Below are 19,639 nucleotides of genomic sequence, written 5' to 3'. Positions count from 1 at the left end.
GGACCTAGACCTGTATGAACAAAACTATAAAACAGAAACACAATGTCAAAGAAGATTTGAAGATTTGGAGAGACAGGTCATATTCCCAAAGACAAAACGTGAATATTATAAAAATTCTAATTGTTTCCAAGTTAATACACAGAATCCATAAAATTTCAGGTGAATTTTAAGGATTTTGATGGTGGACAGTAAGGAAGGAGAAGACATGGCATAGTGAACTATTAATCCATTCAGTCTGCTCTAGCAAAATACTGTAAACTGGGTGGTTTGTAAACCAGAGACATTTTATTTCTCACACTTCTAGAGTCTGGATCAAGATGCTGTCAGATTTGATGTCTGTCTAGGGCCTACCTCCTAGTTCATAGATGGCACCTTCTCATCATGTCCTAGCATGGTAGAAGGGCAACTGAGCTCCCCTGGGCCTCTTTTATGAGGCCACTAATCCCACTCATGAAGCCTTCAGAACCAATCACCTCCCAAAGGCCACACCTACTAATTCCATCATCTTTGGCACCAGGATTTCAATATATGAATTTTGGGAAGACAGAAACATTCATATGATAGCAACAGCTATTCTCAAGTTTTATTTATATAATATTTATATTACATAAAATGTTAGCCTATTGTTATAACATTGAAAAAGAAGAATAAAGGGTGGGGCCTTCTTACCAGGTATTTTTAAACTGCAATAATTAAAATAGTCTTACTATTGCATAAATAGATCAGTAGATCCATGAAATTGATTAGATAACCTAGGAAAGACATACACACATATTGACACACAATAGTCATATAAAAATATATAGTCAGAACATATTAGTATATACTAGGTATCTGTTATATACACCTTTCATGTATACAGCAATGTTTATAGGCATAATGTATATAAGTGTGTATATACATTTAAATAAGTTTTATATATGGATATTATAAGTATACATATAAACATAATATATAAATAAATACATAAGGCATTTTACATAAACAGTTAATAAACTTGGTAAATATGTAATAGAAGAATACTAAACATTGGTGAAAAATGGGCTACTTAAACATGCTATAGAAAATTAGGTTATAAGGAAATAAAACTTTATTTAGAATTCTATCCAACACTATACTCTCAAGAACATTCTAGTACCATGCAAATAATTAAACCATAAAAATCTCACATATAATTATACATTTATGTAGATGAAGTATTTGATAAATATAAAAGGAGAATGAATTATTATAAACCAAAAGGATAAATTTGAACTTTTGAATTTTTAAAAATTACATTTAAAATTTCATAAATTTTAAAAAATGCAAATAATAAATGTTTATGTCTTTCATACCTAAAGAGTTCATTGCCAAGACACCAGCAGAAAAAATACCTCCCCCCAAAATACTAATGTAGACAGTTCACCAAAGGCAGATATACAAATAACTAATACCTGTAAATGATAAATTTTCAACTTATTAAGGAAATGCTAAATTTTCAACTTATTATCAAGAAAATGCCAGTTTAAAAGTCAGATACTAACTTTTTCCAATCAAACTAGCAGATTTCAAAAATAGTCATTGATACTAATGAGTGGACACTGACATTGTCATTTTCATACGATACACATGAAAATACGAGTTAGTGCTAACTTCTAGGAAACAATTTGCCAAGTATAGTTAAGAATCTTCTTAAACATTTTTAATAATATTTATGAGGCCAATAATGCTGATTTAAGGGAAAAATCTTAATAGATGTGGACAGTATTTATGTATAAAAATTTTTTTACCATAACTTTATATATATGTAGAAATTTGCAACAGCAACAAAAAACATTTCTGGAAAGGTTAAATAAGTTATAGAAATAAATATTATATATTTGAAGGCCTTTTAATGCTGTGAACTACTGCTTATAATATAATGTTGAGCCAGGAAAGAAAGATATAAATTACAAATATTTTACAAATGTAAAATGGAATGTTATTTCTATAAATTTGGTAAAGAAAATGACTAGAGGGAAATTTACACAACTGAAAAGTAACCATTTCTGAAGTGGGATATCAGTAATTATTTGTATGTTCTTATAGGTTTCTGTTTTCTGAACTTTCCTCAATAAAGATTTATTACACTTTTAATAAGTATTAAAACAAATATGGAAAATTTCAGACAAATATCCATCTGTCAAATAAGATAAGCTTCCTCATTTGAGGGCATAATAGTTCTAATGAGGATACCAACCTAACATGCTAGGGGAGATGAAATAGCTGCCATGGGTTTGCATTCCTTTGAGGTTCCTGAGTGTGTAATGGTGCCCAGAAAAAGAGAAGACACCCTACTTAGAGGAGGCAAGACTGGAGCTGAGTTCCATTACAAGGGCAGTGAGAAAAGGGAGTTCTAGGAAGAGAGAATACTCATCACAGAAGCCCAGGGACACAGGCAGAGAATTTAATCTTGGATTGAAGGCAGAAATGTTTTCCACTGGGAAAATGTTCCGAGAAAAGAAATGTTGAGTAGGATTGCAGAAGCCTTTATAGACCAGAGTAGAAAGATGAGAGAGTTGCAATAGGCAGCTCTAGTTTCTCTCTTCTCAGAAGAGTTAGCTGGTGGGTTCCACAAAAGGTTACTAGCAAGACTTGGAAAAAAAATGGAAAAAGGTTGGCATGCTCATTCTGAGTAAAGGGAAAAGAGCCTTACTGGTAAAAGTCAAAGGGATGCAGAGAGAAGCTCTGGATACTGGGTATTCAAGGATACACTCATCTGAGAAGCTGGCACAGCATGCTCTGATGAATCCTGACTACTTCTTTACTTCTGTGATTCTAAGGGAACCAGGTGATCTTTCATCACACCTGGAAGGAAAGCAATTGATATATATTTATTGAGCTGCTACCAAATGGCCACATGGTATCAGATGCCATAATCTTTCTCCTTAGTTGTCACTTTTATTACAAATATTCAGGAACATCACCTGGCCTGAAGCCCCTGTTTAGAAAACATGTCAAGAAGTACCCCATACATTATACAGTTCATATTTACAATGGCAGCACTAAAGAGAAAATATAATGATTCAGGCAAAGAAAGTACTTTTGTGTTATTTTCAACTTGTTATAACTTTGTTATTCTGAATCAAAAGCACATTTGAAAGGATATCCAGAATTAGGTATTATGGTGGGCAAGGAGGCAGTCCCACACAACTTAGCCATTAATTACATAATGTTGTATTGTAAACTGATGATTTCAGGTATACTAATACTGCCCTTCCAATGGCAGACTGTTAATTTCATACCTGCAATGTATTTTATATTCCTTTCCTATCTCTCAAAGCACTTGAAACAGGGCTAAGTCTTTGGAAAATCTTGCAATTTTTTTCACTTCTTTAAACCCAGACTAATTGGAGAGAGAAAGGGAATTAGTCACTGTATTAAATAATCCTTGTTGTTCCTCTTTTGCATTCAGTTGAAAAATTATGCATTTCAATCTGCTTGGAGAAGAGTACAGGCTCTTTTCACAGTGCAATATACTAAGGATCATGAAGATGAATTTCTCCTCTTAAGCTATTGGTGCTGATCAAATAGAGTAAAATAAAGGCTTCAAGGAATTGTGAGGGTAATTAATTTCAGAGCCTGGAGAAAAAGAAAGAAGACAGAGAGAGAGAGGAAGGGAGGGAGGAAGGAAAGAAGGAAGGAAGGAAGGGGAGGGAGGGAGGGAGGGAAGAAGGAAGGAAGGGGAGGAAAGGGAGGAAGGAGAGGAAGGGGAGGGAGGAAGGAGAGGAAGGGGAGGGAGGAAGAAGAGGAAGGGGAGGGAGGAAGAAGAGGAAGGAGAGGGAGGAAGGAGAGGAAGGGGAGGGAGGAAGAGGAGGAAGGAAAGGAGGGAGGGAGGGAGGAAGGAAAGGGAGGGAGGAAGGAAAGGAGGGAGGGAGGAAGGAAAGGAGGGAGGGAGGAAAGAAAAGAGGTAGAGAGGAAGGAAAGGAGGGAGGGAGGGAGGAAAGGAAGGAAGGGAGGGGAGGAAGGGGAGGAAAGAAGGAAGAAGAGGGATGGAGGGAGGTAGGGAGGGAGGGAGGAGGGAAGGAAGGAAATAAGAAAGAAAGAAAGGAAAGAAAGAAAGGAGAGAGAGAAAACAGAGAAAGGAAAGGAAAGGGAAGAAGGAAAAGGAAGGAAGGAAGGAAGGCTAAACACCATGCATAAAGCAGTAGAGTGGAGAGGCTTGGGGAGGTGGTTCTTATTTATTTATTTATTTATTTAATTTTTTGAGACAGAGTCTCACTCTGTCGCCCAGGCTAGAGTGCAGTGGCGTGATCTCAGCTCACTGCAAGCTCCGCCTCTCGGGTTCAAGCCATTCTCCCGCCTCAGCCTCCCGAGTAGCTGGGACCACAGGCACCCGCCACCACACCCGGCTAATTTTTTTTTGTATTTTTAGTAGAGACAGGGTTTCACTGTGTTAGCCAGGATGGTCTCGATCTCCTGACCTCATGATCCGCCCTCCTCGGCCTCCCAAAGTGCTGGGATTACAGGCGTGAGCCACCGCGCCTGGCCTGAGGTGATTCTTTTTTTTTTTTTTTTTTTCCTTCTTGAGACGGAGTCGCTCTGTCGCCCAGGCGGGAGTGAAGTGGCGAGATCCCCGGCTCACTGCAAGCTCCGCCTCCCTGGTTCACGCCATTCTCCTGCCTCAGGTGATTCTTCATGGTCAGAGACTTGGAGCTATTCCTGGCTCTGTCACTTACTCTGTGTGCAACTTGTTTTCGCAATTAGCTGCTTTGCAGGGGATTCTGTGGCATAATCTCTTAATAATTGGCAAAACCATAGGTTGCCAGAATCATGAAATTTTAGATATGCATGATATTTGGGACATCATCTAGTCCAAACATTGTATTTTCAAATGAAATAATTCAAGCCCAGGAGGAAGAGGATCTTATACAAGGTCTAGTTTGTATCAAGAAATTGTTGTCTGAGGATAACCAAGTAGCAGAGACTTGCCTGGAGGGACAGATGAGGAAGGGGATCAGGGAGAAGAAGGCGGTACTTGAAACAAGATTAAGAGGGGGGAAAAAAAACTGAAAGGAATCACGAAGGATGATAAAAGCAAGAGATAAAAGCCACTCAAAGGCTCGAGCACTGGCATTAGTGGTATTGCTTCCAAAAGAAAAAAAATAAATAAAGGAAGTACATTTCATTTACTTCTCTAACCTAGGCAATAAATTGTGATTTTACTCTATTGTTTTAAGCATTTCGCAACAAAATTAAAATCAAAACCAATTTTTTTAAAAACCTGCATTTTCTAGAAATTTCATGTACATTTTTGGTGCTGTTGGAACAATTGCAGGGACAACCTAGTGTTGGGTCCATGATGAAATTTCCAGCTCCAAACAACAAATTGTACCCATTTGTGTATTTCACCAACATATATATGCATTATAATTTTTGTCCTACTGTATTTTTTCTTTATTGCATTTCAAGAAAAAGATGATAAACAACAAGAACACATTGTTTATGTCAAGGGCACACAGGAGCCAATTGAAACATCTCTCAATGGCCAAAAATGGACCAAGTTGAGCAACAAAATAAATGAAGTAGTGTTGGATTATAAGCTGAATATAAATAAATATTCATGAGTCCACAAGGATATAAATCATTGAATAAACAAATGAGGATGAATAGACAAATTCCCATGCAGAAGAATTTCAAATTATTTATGTAGATACTCTTGCCCTCAAGGAGGTGGAGAATAACATCTCACTCCTAAAGTGTGGGCTATAATAATATCTTTCCGAAGAGGATAGGGTGGAAAAGGAAGGGGAAAAAAGTAATGTTAAGGGAGAGAAACCTGACGAACACTACCTCAGTCAAGTGATCAAGATTAACATCAACAGAGATCACTCATATTGTTCATATATACCCTTGGTGAGATATAATGAGAATGGCTATTTATTTATTTTATCTTTATTTTTTGAGACAAGGTTTCACTCCCATCAGCCAGAGTGGAGTGCAATGGTGCAATCTTGGCTCACTGCAACCTTCGCCCCCCGGGCTCAAGTGATTCTCCTGCCTTAGCCTCCCAAGTAGCTGGAACTACAGGTGTGTGCCACCACGCCTGGCTAATTTTTGTAGTTTTTTTAGAGATGGGGGTCTCACTATGTTGACTAGGCTGGTCTCAAACTCCTGGCCTCAAGTGATCCGCCCACCTCGGCCTCCTCCCAAAATGCTGGGATTACAGGGATGAGCCACCATGCCCAGCTGAAAATGGCCTTTTAATTCTGTGTGTTTTTTTCCCAAAATCTATAATCACAGCCTAGTTATGAGAAAAACCATCAGACAAATTCAACTGAGAGAAAAACCTACAAGATTCCTATCAAAGTCATCTAAAAGAAGGAAAGTCTGTGACACTGTCCATGCAAGAGGAACCTAAGAAGCAATGATGACTAAATGTGGTGTGTTATCTTCTGCAGGGTCGGAGAAAGGACATTAGTAAAATCTTAAAACGGCTGAATAAAATATGGTCTGTAGTGAATAATAATATATAAATATTAGTTTGTTAATTGTGACAAATATACTATGCTAATAAAACTGCTGATAATAAGGGAGACTGAGTGTGAGGTACACAGGACATCTCTGTACTGCCTTTGCAACTTTTCTGTAAATCTAAATAGATTCCAAAATAATAGGTTTATTTTAAAAAATTAAAAGGTCCTTATTTAGTTGTAAAATAACGTTAACATTGTCTAAATAATTCAACTTGCTTCTTGTCAAATCTTACCTCCCTCACCCCTACTGGGAGTTTCATTAGTATTTTGCATGAATGCCTTGCTGTGTACACATAAAGAAAGAATCAATCCCATTTTTTATCTTTTGACTTGAGAATGGGTTTTCTGACATTTCAACAGAAGAACAGATGTTCAAAAACAAACCAAAATGGCCAAATGTTATTGTACTTTCTGAACCTCAGACAACATGGGCTGGAATATGACCTGAGTCTATAAGTTTAATGCCTTGAAGAGGCGTTATCCTCCAGAGGACTATAAATATATATGACTGCAGAGTGAACAGAATTTTTTTGAAAGCTGGTCTAGCTACAAATCTAAAATAGACCATAAGATTGCAAATGTGAATGTAGCTTGACTACAGTCTCCAAGGTACAGAAGAAGAGAAAGACACTAAAAACTGTGGGATAACAAGATACGTTGAGATTACATCCTTGGCTAATAATTTTCCTTTTGCCTGATACTTTCCCTCCTGATATTTGAAAGACATAGGGAATAAAATTTAATTGAAAATGGGAATTCCTAATGTAATTTAAATTCTCAATACACAAATGAGTATATCAGGAAAATTTTACTAATCTTTAATGTTGCTAAAATAAGAAAAAGGTAAACCCCAGTTATATTATATACAAGTCTTTTGTATCCCTAGAGAGTTACAACAATACCAAAATCAAAACCAAGATGGCGGAGAAGGGCTTTTCCTTGGCTCCTTTTGGAGCAGGTTCCAGGGGACAGTCCAAGACAGAGATCGTAAGTCAGTTCCTTTGTCATTTAGATAACAGAGTACTGTATTTTTTTGAAGTAGGTAATTAGTGCAGTTTAATTTATGGATATATTTTAAGGTTTTCTCTTTTTTAGTAGAGGTGAGATTCCTGTGTTCCTCAAACAAATTTAATATGGAAATTTTCATGATAAAATTTGAACATAAAAGACCATTTTGCTAATCCTAGTCTAAAATTGTTTTATATTCCTTTATCTAGAAAAATGATATTATACAAAGGAATTCTGAATTATCTAGATAATTTGGCATGTAATCTTTTGGAGACAGAAAGTACCCATCATAGAAATGCTATTTAAACTTCAGTTACTGGGAGTCCTAACAGTGTGAGGCATGCCCTTCCTCTGGAAGCAAGTGGAAATATGACAGGCCCTAGAGAGAAGGACATTTGAAGAATATAATGATGTTTTCACACATGCTTGAGACTTAGCCACTGATTCCTTGCAGTAGCATCTGATCATAGTCTTCATGCTTCATAATTTAAAAACAGAGCACTTTAACTCTCTCCCTCTCTCTTCATCTGCCTGATTCTACTTAAACTTTCAGGTGTATACTTAACATCAATTGCTCCAAGAGGCCTTTTTTGAACCTCTAAACTATGGCAGCTTCTCTCTTACACACACACACACACACACACACATACATACACAAACAGTACAGTATTTATTTTGAAATTTAGAAATCACATGTTAAATGTTTGTCCAACTCTTTAAAGCCATAAATTGCAATAATTCTGCTGCTTGCCATGATGATGTAACTGATCAAGACTACCCTCTCCCATTAAAAAAAGAACATAAAATTTGAGAAATTATGAGGCAACTATTTCCGTAAATTAAAAAAAAAAAAGTCTACATAAGATTGTGATCTTTGAGAAAAGGGAATAAACATGAGTTTAGCGTCATGTTTGCTTACTCTGGCTTTCTTCCTGGGAATACATTCTAAACCAGTGCACACAGAAGTAGATCTCAGGCAGAGTGAGGTGGTCTTGCTGAGCCAAGAAGGCTGAGATTTAAATATGGTGTTGCTGGAAGGGATGGAAATAGTAGAGCCAAGGAGAAAGGAGCTCAGGAAAAGTCTGCATAAGAGTTTCCAGTAGGTTCTGGACTGAAGGTTGAGCTGTGCCTTCATAGGGAGAGAACTCGCAAAGCCAAGGAGAAGGTGGCAGCACTTGCTACAGGACTGAGAGCCTCACAGTGGTAGATGAGTTTTGCATAGAACTGGAAGATGATGGAGGTCTGGTCCAACCAGTGTGTTTGTGGATTGGAAGACTCAATATTATTAACCGTTAAGATAACAATTCTCACCAAATTGATGTATAGATTTAATGAAATCCCAATTGCAACTAAAGCAACTGTTTTTACCAAAATGGGCGAGTCAATTTTAAAACTTACTATGGAAATAAAAAAGACCTAGAAAAAGCCGAAACAGTCTTGAAAAATAAGGGGGAAATGGAGGCTGTATACACTTGATTTCACAGCTTACCTTAAGTTGCAACAGTGGTATTGGCACGTGGATGGACGAATAGATCAATGAAAGAAAATAGAATCCAGAAATAAATTCTCAAATATCAAGTCAATTGATTTTAAGTAAGGATTCAAGGCAATTTAATGGAGAAAGTTGTTTTTTTTTTTTCACCTACAAATGGCACTGGATCAACTAGATACATGAATGGAAAAGTATGAACATTGATCCCTACCTCACATCACACAAAATGTATTTGAAGTGTATCATAGACCTACATATAAAAGCTAATATTATAAAGCTTTTTGAAAATATATTTATTATCTTATAGTAAGAAACAAATTTATTGGAAAATGCAAAAATCACTAACTATAAAAAATAGAAGTTATAAAGTGACTTCACCAAATTTAAATGACTTTCCTCATCAAAAACATAGTATTAAGAAAATATAAAAGACAAGCCCCAAACTGAGATAAATATTTGAAATACATATACCTAACAGATTATTTATATTCAGAATGTATTTTTAGAAACTCTTAAAACTTAGTGATAACACAACTCAAGTTTAAAAATTGAACAACTTGAACAGAAGCTTTACAAAATAAGACATAGAAATGTCTAATAAGCACATGAAAAGGGAAACTTCACTGACAACAGCAAACGTTGATGATGACATGGAACAATTGGAAGGATCAAACATTCATTTCTGGTTACATCTGTAATCCCAGCATTTTGGGAGGTCTAGGTGAGCAGATCGCTTGAGCCCAAAAGTTCGAGACCAGCTTGGACAACATGGCAAGACACTGTCTCTACAAAAAATACAAAAATCAGCTGGGCGTGGTAGTGCATGCCTGTAGTCTCAGCTACTCAGGAGGCTGAGGTGGGAGGACTGCTTCAGCCAGGAAGGTTGAGGCTGTGGTGAGCTGAGATCACACCACTGTACTCCAGCCTGGGTGACATAGTGAGATCCTGTCTCAAACCAAACAAACAAAAAGTACATTTCTGGTTAAAGTGTAAAATGTTACAATCATGTTGGAAAACTGGCAATTTCCTTTAAAGTTAAACATGCTCTTACCATACAATTCAACTATTCCCTTCTAGGTATATACCCAAGGGAAATAAAAACATATTCATAAAAAGTCCATTATTGAATATTTATAGCAGCTTTATAAATTATAGCCAAAACAGGAAATAACACAAATTTTAAAAAACAAATACTATAGTGACATATTTATACAATGGAATACCACCCAAGTAATAAAAAAAAAATGAACATGAGAAGGAAAAAATGAATCTTGAGAATGTTACATTAGATGAAAGCAAAAGATGCTAGACACAAAAGAATATGAATTGTAGGAATCCCCCTTCATGAATTTCTAAGACAGGCCAAAAGAATCTGTGTTGATAGAAATCAGGGCAGAGTTTGCCCATGAGGGTTGGAAATCCACTGAAAGGAGCATGGGGAAACTTAGGCAATGGATAGAAGCTGCATCTTAAATGGGTTGCTGGTTCCTAAAGAAAAACTGCTCCTCTGTTCACACTTCTGACACCAAATGTGAAAGTGTGGAAGTTGGTTTTGTTTTGTTTTCCAAACCAACCAACCAACTGGGTGTCCAACAATTCAGTTTAATTCTGACACTAATTCTACATAGAGTTAGAGCAAAGGCACAGATTAAGAACTCAGTCCTGGCCGGGCGCGGTGGCTCATGCCTGTAATCCCAGCTCTTTGGAAGGCCGAGTGGGGCAGATCATGAGGTCAAGAGATCGAGAGCATCCTGGCCAAGATAGTGAAACCCCATCTCTACTAAAAATACGAAAAATAGCTGGGCATGGTGGTGGGTGCCTGTAGTCCCAGCTACTCGGGAAACTGAGGCAGGAGAATTGCTTGAACCGGGAAGGTGGAGGTTGCAGTGAGCCGAGATTGTGCAACTGCACCCCATCCTGGCAACAGAGCGAGACTCTGTCTCAAACAAACAAATAAAACCCACCTCAGTCCCACAAGATTGCCTCCCATTTCTGATGCTGATTGCAAGTAGTAGACTCCAGTGTGCCCACATTTCTGTCCAACTTGTCTACACATCAGTGGTTCCCACAACCTCCTCCTCAGTTTCAATAATTTACTGTAATTACTCACAAAACTGAAAGAAACACTTTACTTACATTTTCTGGTTTATTATGAAGGATACATATAAATAGGCAGAGGAAGAGGTACATAGGGTGTGTTCTGGAAAGGTCTGGAGCACAGGAATGTCTATCCCCGTGGAGCTGGAATGTACCACTCTGCTGTCATGTGGACACATTTACCAACCCAGAAATTCTCTGAACTCTAAACTTTATGGATTTTTTATGGAAGCTTCATCATGTAGGCATGTTCCATTATTAACTCAAATCAATCTCCAGCCCCTCTTCCTTTCTGGAGGGTGAGGATGAGGCTAAAAACTACTCCAAACCTTCAATCATGGCTTGGTCTTTCTGGTAACCAGACTATCCAGGAGTCCAGCTAGAGTCGTCAAATTAGAACAAAGGCTGCTTCTTCCACCCAAAAGTTCCAAAGGCTTTAGGAGCTCTTTGTAAGTCACTCCTATTTCTCCATCATTCAGGAAATTACAAGGGTTTTAGAAACTCTATATCAGGAACTGAGATAAAAGACCGAAGATACATGTTTTATTGTGACACATGTGAATACACTTGTGACACATGTGAATACATGTGACACATGTGACACATGTGAATACACTTGTCAATATTCATGCAATTGTCCATTTAATTTCTGAGCATTGTACTATGTATATTTTGCCTTAATTTAAAACAAAAAACAAAAAGCTATGGTTTCTTTGTAGTCAGAGATATTGTCTACCTTATCTTGTCTCTGAAATTTCAAAGATGACTACAGTGCTTGGTACATATTAAATAGTCATTAAATACATATTGAATAAAGGGTTTTGTTAAAATAGGAAGGCAAGGCCTAATTCTTATCAGTGCATTGGATTCTGCTGAGAAATCTGATGATGTGGAAACCTTTTTAGGGTCTGTTTAGATGACTTCCTGCTTCCTGGTACTTTGGGTCCCCAACGTCCTCTTAGCTCTTGTCATGCCATTGAGCATCATGAGAATCAAATTTAAAGGAAACATGGGAAAGGCGGTTTAACTTTCAAATGAATGTAGCTTTCACTAAATGGCACGTAAAAAGTTTATGACTAATGGCATTTATTTTGATTATTGACAAAGTAATTGGGATTCTTGAGGAATAATTAAACTGATTGAAAATGTTCTGATTGGTCAAGAGGTCAACATTTATAATTAATGGAAAATTACAATGGTTTACAAAATGACACCGTCCAGAATTAAAAGTGATCATCCTAATTATTGTGATGAGTTCTTAAATGAATGCCCAAGCAGCCAGTCATGACGAGGCCCTTATTGTAAGTCATACATATGTATGTTTAAAAGAGATGTTTAAAATTTGGTCTAGTTTACATCAGTCTAATTTTTTGAGAGGCTTGATCTTCAAATATTACATTTTTATTTAGGAAGTAATTCTAGTCTTGATGGGATTTATTGCAAATAAAATCTAATAGAATATTTCATCAGCACTGAAGGCCTAGACTAAATGTCAGATTTTTATTACTTTGAATATTGATGGCATGTCCTATGAATTGTTTATCATGGGGATCAAGAATATCTTGATTATTTATGATAATTTTAATTTTATTTTTCAAGAGACCTTTACACACCCATTATGCTATAACCTTATGCTTTAAATACAAAAACTGTAAAAACATCAATCTTATTTATGAAGAAGTTGAGACACAAAGGTTACCTAAGTTATCTAAAGTCATAAAACTGCTTTACCACAAAAAACAGGAATAGGGCATGAATCTTCATGTGCCCCATTGAGAATTTTTTCCATCAGATCATAGTGTTTCTGTGGTAACATAACTTCATGCCAAAACTAATTTCTGCAATTTCAGTGACTCTATAACTGAGATTCAAGTCATTTTGATTGAACATGTTTGTTTAAGTATGAGATGACTTTAGTGATCACATCATTCTCAAACATTTTTGTTGAGAGTTATTGTACTTAATTTTGCTTCAGCATAATCATCCCAGGAATAAGAAAGATAAAAATGATACATCACCCAGACCCTGTCTAACTCTCCAGTTCCGTTTCTCACAATTCCTTGCCTGATACTGTTGCTCCAAAAGGAAGCAACTACTTCTTGTAATTCTTAGTGCAAGCTCCCTGTTCTCTTAACGTGCTTGAATGCAGGTTTTCTACTATCTAGAAGGTATCTCTTTATTCTATACTCTATCTGTACCCCTTCATAGGTGCTGGAATGTTATTACTCTATACACATTTCTTCACATGACTAACTCCTGCCCTATAATGAGGGCACAATTCATAAACAAAGCTGTAATAACTATGAACCATTACAGGACAAACAATTCAGTATTTTAATTTACCTATACACACACACACACACACACACACACACACACACACATATTTATCAAGAGAAAAATGAAAGCAAAAAATGTAGCAAAATCACAATAGTAGTAGGAGGAGGTATTGACACACATCACCTTAAATAAGGTGAACCAAATAGGATAAGAACTATAGGATGTCTGAATATATATTAAGTGAACTTGAGTAGATGCTATTTACCATCTAAGGAAAATTAAAGGTAGGAAAAAAGTTCAATTAAAAATGTTTCAAGTTGGGACTACACTTTCTTGGTAAATGTGGACGTTAGGTTTGATTGAGACTCGTGGTAGTTGTTAGTGTTGGTTGCCAAATATTTCTCACTTTCTTCCTTTTGGAACATAGCTGGCTTGTGCTTCCCACTTCTTGCAGCTAGATGCGGCCATATGACTTACTCTGGCCTACAAAATACATTTCATTTTTGGGTGGACACTTGATGAGGCAGTGTATGTTTCCTCATGTTTCCTTTGTACTCCTTTGAAAATCATGGAAACCTGGAAATAGAGACATGCTACACACCCGTATCCCTGTATGGACCCTGATATGAGAAAATCAAACCGTTCTTAAGTCACCAAGATTGGGGGGTGAATGTGTTTCATGGGTTAGCCTTTATTTATCCTGATTTAAAGTAGAACTCTTCAGTAGTTACTGAAGTGAAATTAAGAGGAAGATGATGGAAATGTTAACATTAATTAAGCAAAAAACATGTAAAGTTTGTTTTCCCTCAATGTTGCTTCTAATGCCTTTATAACCTGTGTGAACATATATTAATTTTTCAATGAAATTAAACAAGATGGTACTTTGACCAACCAGAAGCGTTGTTTCCATTTTCAGGGGAAAACATGCTCAGTATTCTTTTCTGATTGTGCACCTCTTCTTATGAGGAATATCTTATGGGTGGGAGTGTGGATAACCACGGTCCCTTTAGTTCTCCTCTACCATGTCTCAGAATACTAGGTTGGTACAAAAGCAATTGCGGTTTTTGCAATTACTTTCTATGGCAAAAACCACAGTTAGTTTTGCACAAACCTAATAGAATAAAACATGTGAGGTATGGAAAAGACACCTGGATGAATTTGGTCGGCTTCACCATTGTTTGTATAGGGAGTATGTACAAATTGCTTCATGGCACTAGTCTCTGTGTCTTTTGCTTCCTTTCATTTTTTTGGCTTTTAATATTTTTTCTACCTCCTCCCCTCTAGGTGTTTGAAGAAAATGCGAATGAGAGATATTTCCTCAATAGACGAAACTATTGGCCCCAGCTCCAAATTCACACTTGTTGCAGCAGTTAATTCTGCAAAATCACAGAAGGAAAAAAGTCAGGCCAAGGTAGGTGGACCACGAGGTCAAGAGATCAAGACCATCCTGGCCAACATGGTAAAATCCCATCTCTACTAAAAATACAAAAATTAGCTGGGCATAGTGGCACAAGCCTGTAGTCTCAGCTACTCGGAAGGCTGAGGCAGGAGAATCGCTTGAACCCGGAAGGTGAAGGTTGCAGTGAGCTGAGACTGTGCCACTGCACTCCAGCCTGGTGACAGAGTGAGACTCTGTCTCAAAAAAAAAAAAAAAAAAAAAAAAAAACTCAGGAAAACTCCTCTTCTTTTTTCTTTTTTTTTTTTTGTCCCAGGCTAAGCAGAAATGTACTGACTCATTTTGTGGTTATACGCATTATTATTCTCGTCTCAGGTCAGGACTGCTAGACTTGGAAAGAATTCTGATATGAATTGTGATATCATTGTCTAACAGAAAGTGTATTGGAAGTTGTTCACAATCTCCAGACACTTGGCAGGTCACAGAGAGAGGTGCAGAGAGCTGCCTTTTTTCTTTCTTTTGGGTTCAGGATTGCATTTCTGAAGTTTGTCCTTTACCAATTATTGTACACTGACTTTTGCTGTTAGATAACTGGTTTCCAAAATTAGTGTGTATACAAATTACCTGAGTCATTTATTAAACATTTCCTGGCCTCCCCCTAGGGCAATTTATTTGTAGATTTCAGGTGAATCCTAGTCATCAACAATTTAGCTAATACCACCCTCTTTCCCAGAGAGATCCTGAGATGGGTGATCTGAAAACACCTCATTTGAAACATTCTAGGTTAGTGAATTGAGTTTATTGTTTTACATATAAATTATTTTCACTATGCTTTATCATAGAGCTTGACTTGTTCCCAGAGGAAATCTATAGGCATAAAATGAACACATGTGTTCTCAACAGCTTTAATTAAAAGAGTGGCATGCATATTTCATTGCTATTAACAAAAACAAAATTGATTTGCTTTTCTAGATAATTGAATGTATGAAAATCTCAGTGCCTTCCTTCTGTAACTTAACTCTATAAATTCTGCATCATTTTCATTTTATAAGTGCTGGCATGTATTGTGAATTTCTTTACAGCAAGAAGAATGACTTAATGTTTTAGAGCTAGTTTTGTTTTTTTGTTTTGTCCCATTTTTTACCAAACATAAAATGGCCTAAAATGAGTGCACAATAAAAGTGTGACACCTTAAACTAAAGTAACATCAATCTTTTCCATAAAGTATTTTGTTCTGTGATGGCAGATACCACCATATGATTGAAACATTTCTAAGTGTGCCGTATATTAAAGACTGAGCCCCTTCTCCTAAATACACATATTTTTGAATGATGTATATAAAATATATTAAGGCAAAAGCAAATGGCAAACATAGGTCACTTTTTTTTTTTTTTTTTTTTTTTTGCAGTTACAGTAGTTTCCAGACAGCCACTTCTGTTCCTGTTCCAAGAACTATGACTAACATTTGTCTGTCTGGATGGTATCATTAAATGAAAGGACTAATAGTCTCTATGATGCCACCTGAATTTCTTATCGTTGTTTATTTGTTCTCTCATGAAACATGCATCATGTATTTACCACATGCTGATTATGTAGAAGATAAGAAGATGAAAAAGAGAACCCCAAAATGAATTTTCCCTCTCAGGATGGTATGACATTAAACAAAACTAATCACAATGCAAAAGAGTAAGTGCAGTACTCAGCTTTCAAGATGACCCTCAACGATTGCCCCCTGGTTTTTACACCTTTGTGTAGTCCCCTCCTGTGCTGAATTGTGGCTGCCTGTGTTACCAATAAAATACCAACAAAATGGCACGGAGTGACTTCTGAGATTTAGTCATAAAAAATATTCTAGGTTCTGCCTTGCTCTTTCTTGAATCACCTGCTCTGGAGGAAGCCAGTTGCATGGGAAGACATCCAAGCAGCCATGGGTTGTGTAGAGAGAAACTGAGGCCTGCCATCAGTAGCCAGCATCAGCCTGCCAGCCATGCAAGGAGCCAGTGTGGAAGCCAATATTCCAGAGCCAGTCAAGCTGACTTCTTGACTGAAACTCCAGGAGAGACTCTGAAACAGAAAGACAAAACCACTCCTGAGTTCCTGACTGATAGAAACTGTGAGATGATAAATGTTTTTGTCATTTAAACTAGTAAGGTTTGGAGTAATGTTTAATTAAATAGTAAAGAAAAAAAACGCACTAAGAAAAATCCAAAGTGGTATAGGGGTTATGAGGAAAGGTTTCATGGAAGACATAGCATTTGAGTGAAGCCTTGAAAAATAACAGGATTTAGAAATGCAGGGATGAGAAAGAAGCCCATTCCAGGTAGATGGAACAATGTGTGCAAAGCTACAGAGGTGACGATTTGCCAGGGATTAGGCAAACATCAAATAATCTTGTTTGATTGCAACATTAGTCCCTCTCATTTGCTCCAAGGTTGTCACTTTTGTGGTGCTGAGGCTAGATGTAGGACGATCTCTTGTTTGAAGCCAAAAAAGAGATAAACACATAAAGCTGAGCATAAAATTTAGCAAAGTAAGCTCAGTAAGTCAGAGAAAGAGTCCAAATAGATGGCCTTCTATCTCTCTTATCCAAGAAATAAGCAAGCCTTGTATGCCGCTCTTTTAAGAGATCTATTTGGACTCCTTAAGAAGGGTCCATGGGGCAGCCCGAGAAAAAGGGAGCAAGGAACTCAGAAATGGCATCTATTCAGAATGCAAATCTTATGGATGAGTTTCTCTCTAAATCTACATGTGACTTGATATATTTGGCAGACTAACTCCATTGAAAGTTAACTAACTCATTTTATAATATGGCATTTACACAAACATCAGAGAGGAATAGTAAAAGAAAGTAAAATTATAGGATAGGACAGTATTAATTATGAATATAGATACAAAAATCACAAATAAAAACCAAATTCAGCATTATAGGTAAAACAAATAGGGTTTATTTGAGAAATATTGGGGTAGTTTAACCATGGAAAATCTGTATACGCAATTACATTAACTGCTACAGACAGAAAAACCTTTTGAAAAAGTTCAACATGCATTTATATTAAGAATTCTTAGAAAATCAGGAACAGAAAGAAACTTCTTTAACCTAAAGAACAATAGCTATACAAACTTTAGAAAACATACTTTTTGTAAAATAATAGAATTATTTATGGAATAAGACAGTGTATTAGCTAGGGGCAATGCTTGCTGTTAGCAGATAAATCTCACATTATCAGAATTTTAACGCAACCAGCAAAGTTGTTTCTGGTCAACAGGTAACACTGCCACGCCTAACTAAAAGAGGTTGAGAAATTTAGACTATTTGAAAATGTAGACCGAAATTTAGACCAGAAAGAAGAGAAAATGAGTTGGCTATTCATCTAGCAGTTACCGATTGAGTCTTTATTTTGTAGTTACCAAATACCTATTTCATTAAAACATATTAAATTAAATTAAACTCTTAAATTAAATTGTTCATTAAAACATCATGCGTAAAGCATATCCACTCTTGCTCAGAGAAACATCCAAAGTCCTATCTCGTGGGAAATTCAGTTCAAAGTCAGCGTTCCCGGTGACATGCATTTCTCTGCATTAGGTCTGAATGGGGCTTTTTGTCATCCAGTGATTTATGAATCAAAAGGAAAATCAAATACTCCCTCCCGTCCCCACCTCCACTATCATCATGGATAGTATAACTCCAATAAACATAACCATTCACAAAAGTGACAATGGGAGCACATACCAGGAAGACAGCCATCTAATTCTGTTGGGTGGGTATTATGAGTTCCCTCTGCCTGACACTGGAATCATTTTTTGGTTAGATCTCAATTCTGCTCTTTGGGAGGAATTATCTTGTCCTCAGCACCCCTAGAGATTCCTTTTGCCCATCATTCTTTCTACAATGTCTGAAATGGGTTAGGAAGTGTATAATCCTTGGGGGCTATATAGAAACTGGATCTTGCTTCCTGCTTATATAACTTTGGGGACTCAAGAATTGTATTAGAGCTCAAATGGTCAGAGATATTTTTTATGCCAGTCTTGCAATATCTTTCAATTTAGTTATCTCAAAAAAATAGCAGGGGGAAAATATGGCAGTCCCTTACAAATTTGAGCATGTGTTTACCATATGACTTAGCCATTATACTCTACAGCACTAATGCTGGGGAAGTGAAAATATATGTTCATTCAAAAACCCGTATGAAAATGTACGTAGTGGGTTTATTTGTAACAGCCCAAAACTAGAAATGACCCAAATATCCTTCAACAGAAGAATAATTAAACTCTGTGGTACCTCCACACCACGGAATACTACTCAGCAATCAAAATAGAAAAACTATGGACACATGCATAGAATAGATTGATTTTGTATTAGCTTCCTATTGCTTCTGTAATGACCACAAATACAGTGGCTTAAAACAGCACAAATTTCTTCTCTGACAGTTCTGGAGGGTGAAATTATAAAATCAACATTTTAGCTAGGCTAACTCCCTTCCAGAGGCTTCAGGGAAGAAGCTGTTTCCTTCCCCCTTTTCAGCTTCTAGAAGCTGCCTGCAATCATTGGCTCATGACCCTTTCCTTATATCACTCTAATTTCTTGCTTCCATTGTCACATCTCCTACTTTTCTTTAACCTTTTTTTTTTTTTTTTTTTGAGACAGAGTCGTGCTCTGTCACCAGGCTGGAGTGCAGTGGCATAATCTCGACTCACTGCAACCTCTGCCTTCCAGGTTCAAGCAATTCCCCTGCCTCAGCCTCCCTAGTAGCTGGGAGTACAGGCACTCGCCGTCACACTCAGCTAATTATTTATATTTTAGTAGAGACGGGGTTTCACCATGTTGGTCAGGATGGCCTTGATCTCCTGACCTCGTGATCTGCCCACCTC

The sequence above is a fragment of the Pan paniscus genome, chromosome 13 (assembly GCF_029289425.2).
Source record: "Pan paniscus chromosome 13, NHGRI_mPanPan1-v2.0_pri, whole genome shotgun sequence".
NCBI lineage: Eukaryota > Metazoa > Chordata > Mammalia > Primates > Hominidae > Pan > Pan paniscus.
This window is presented reverse-complemented; position numbering follows the sequence as displayed.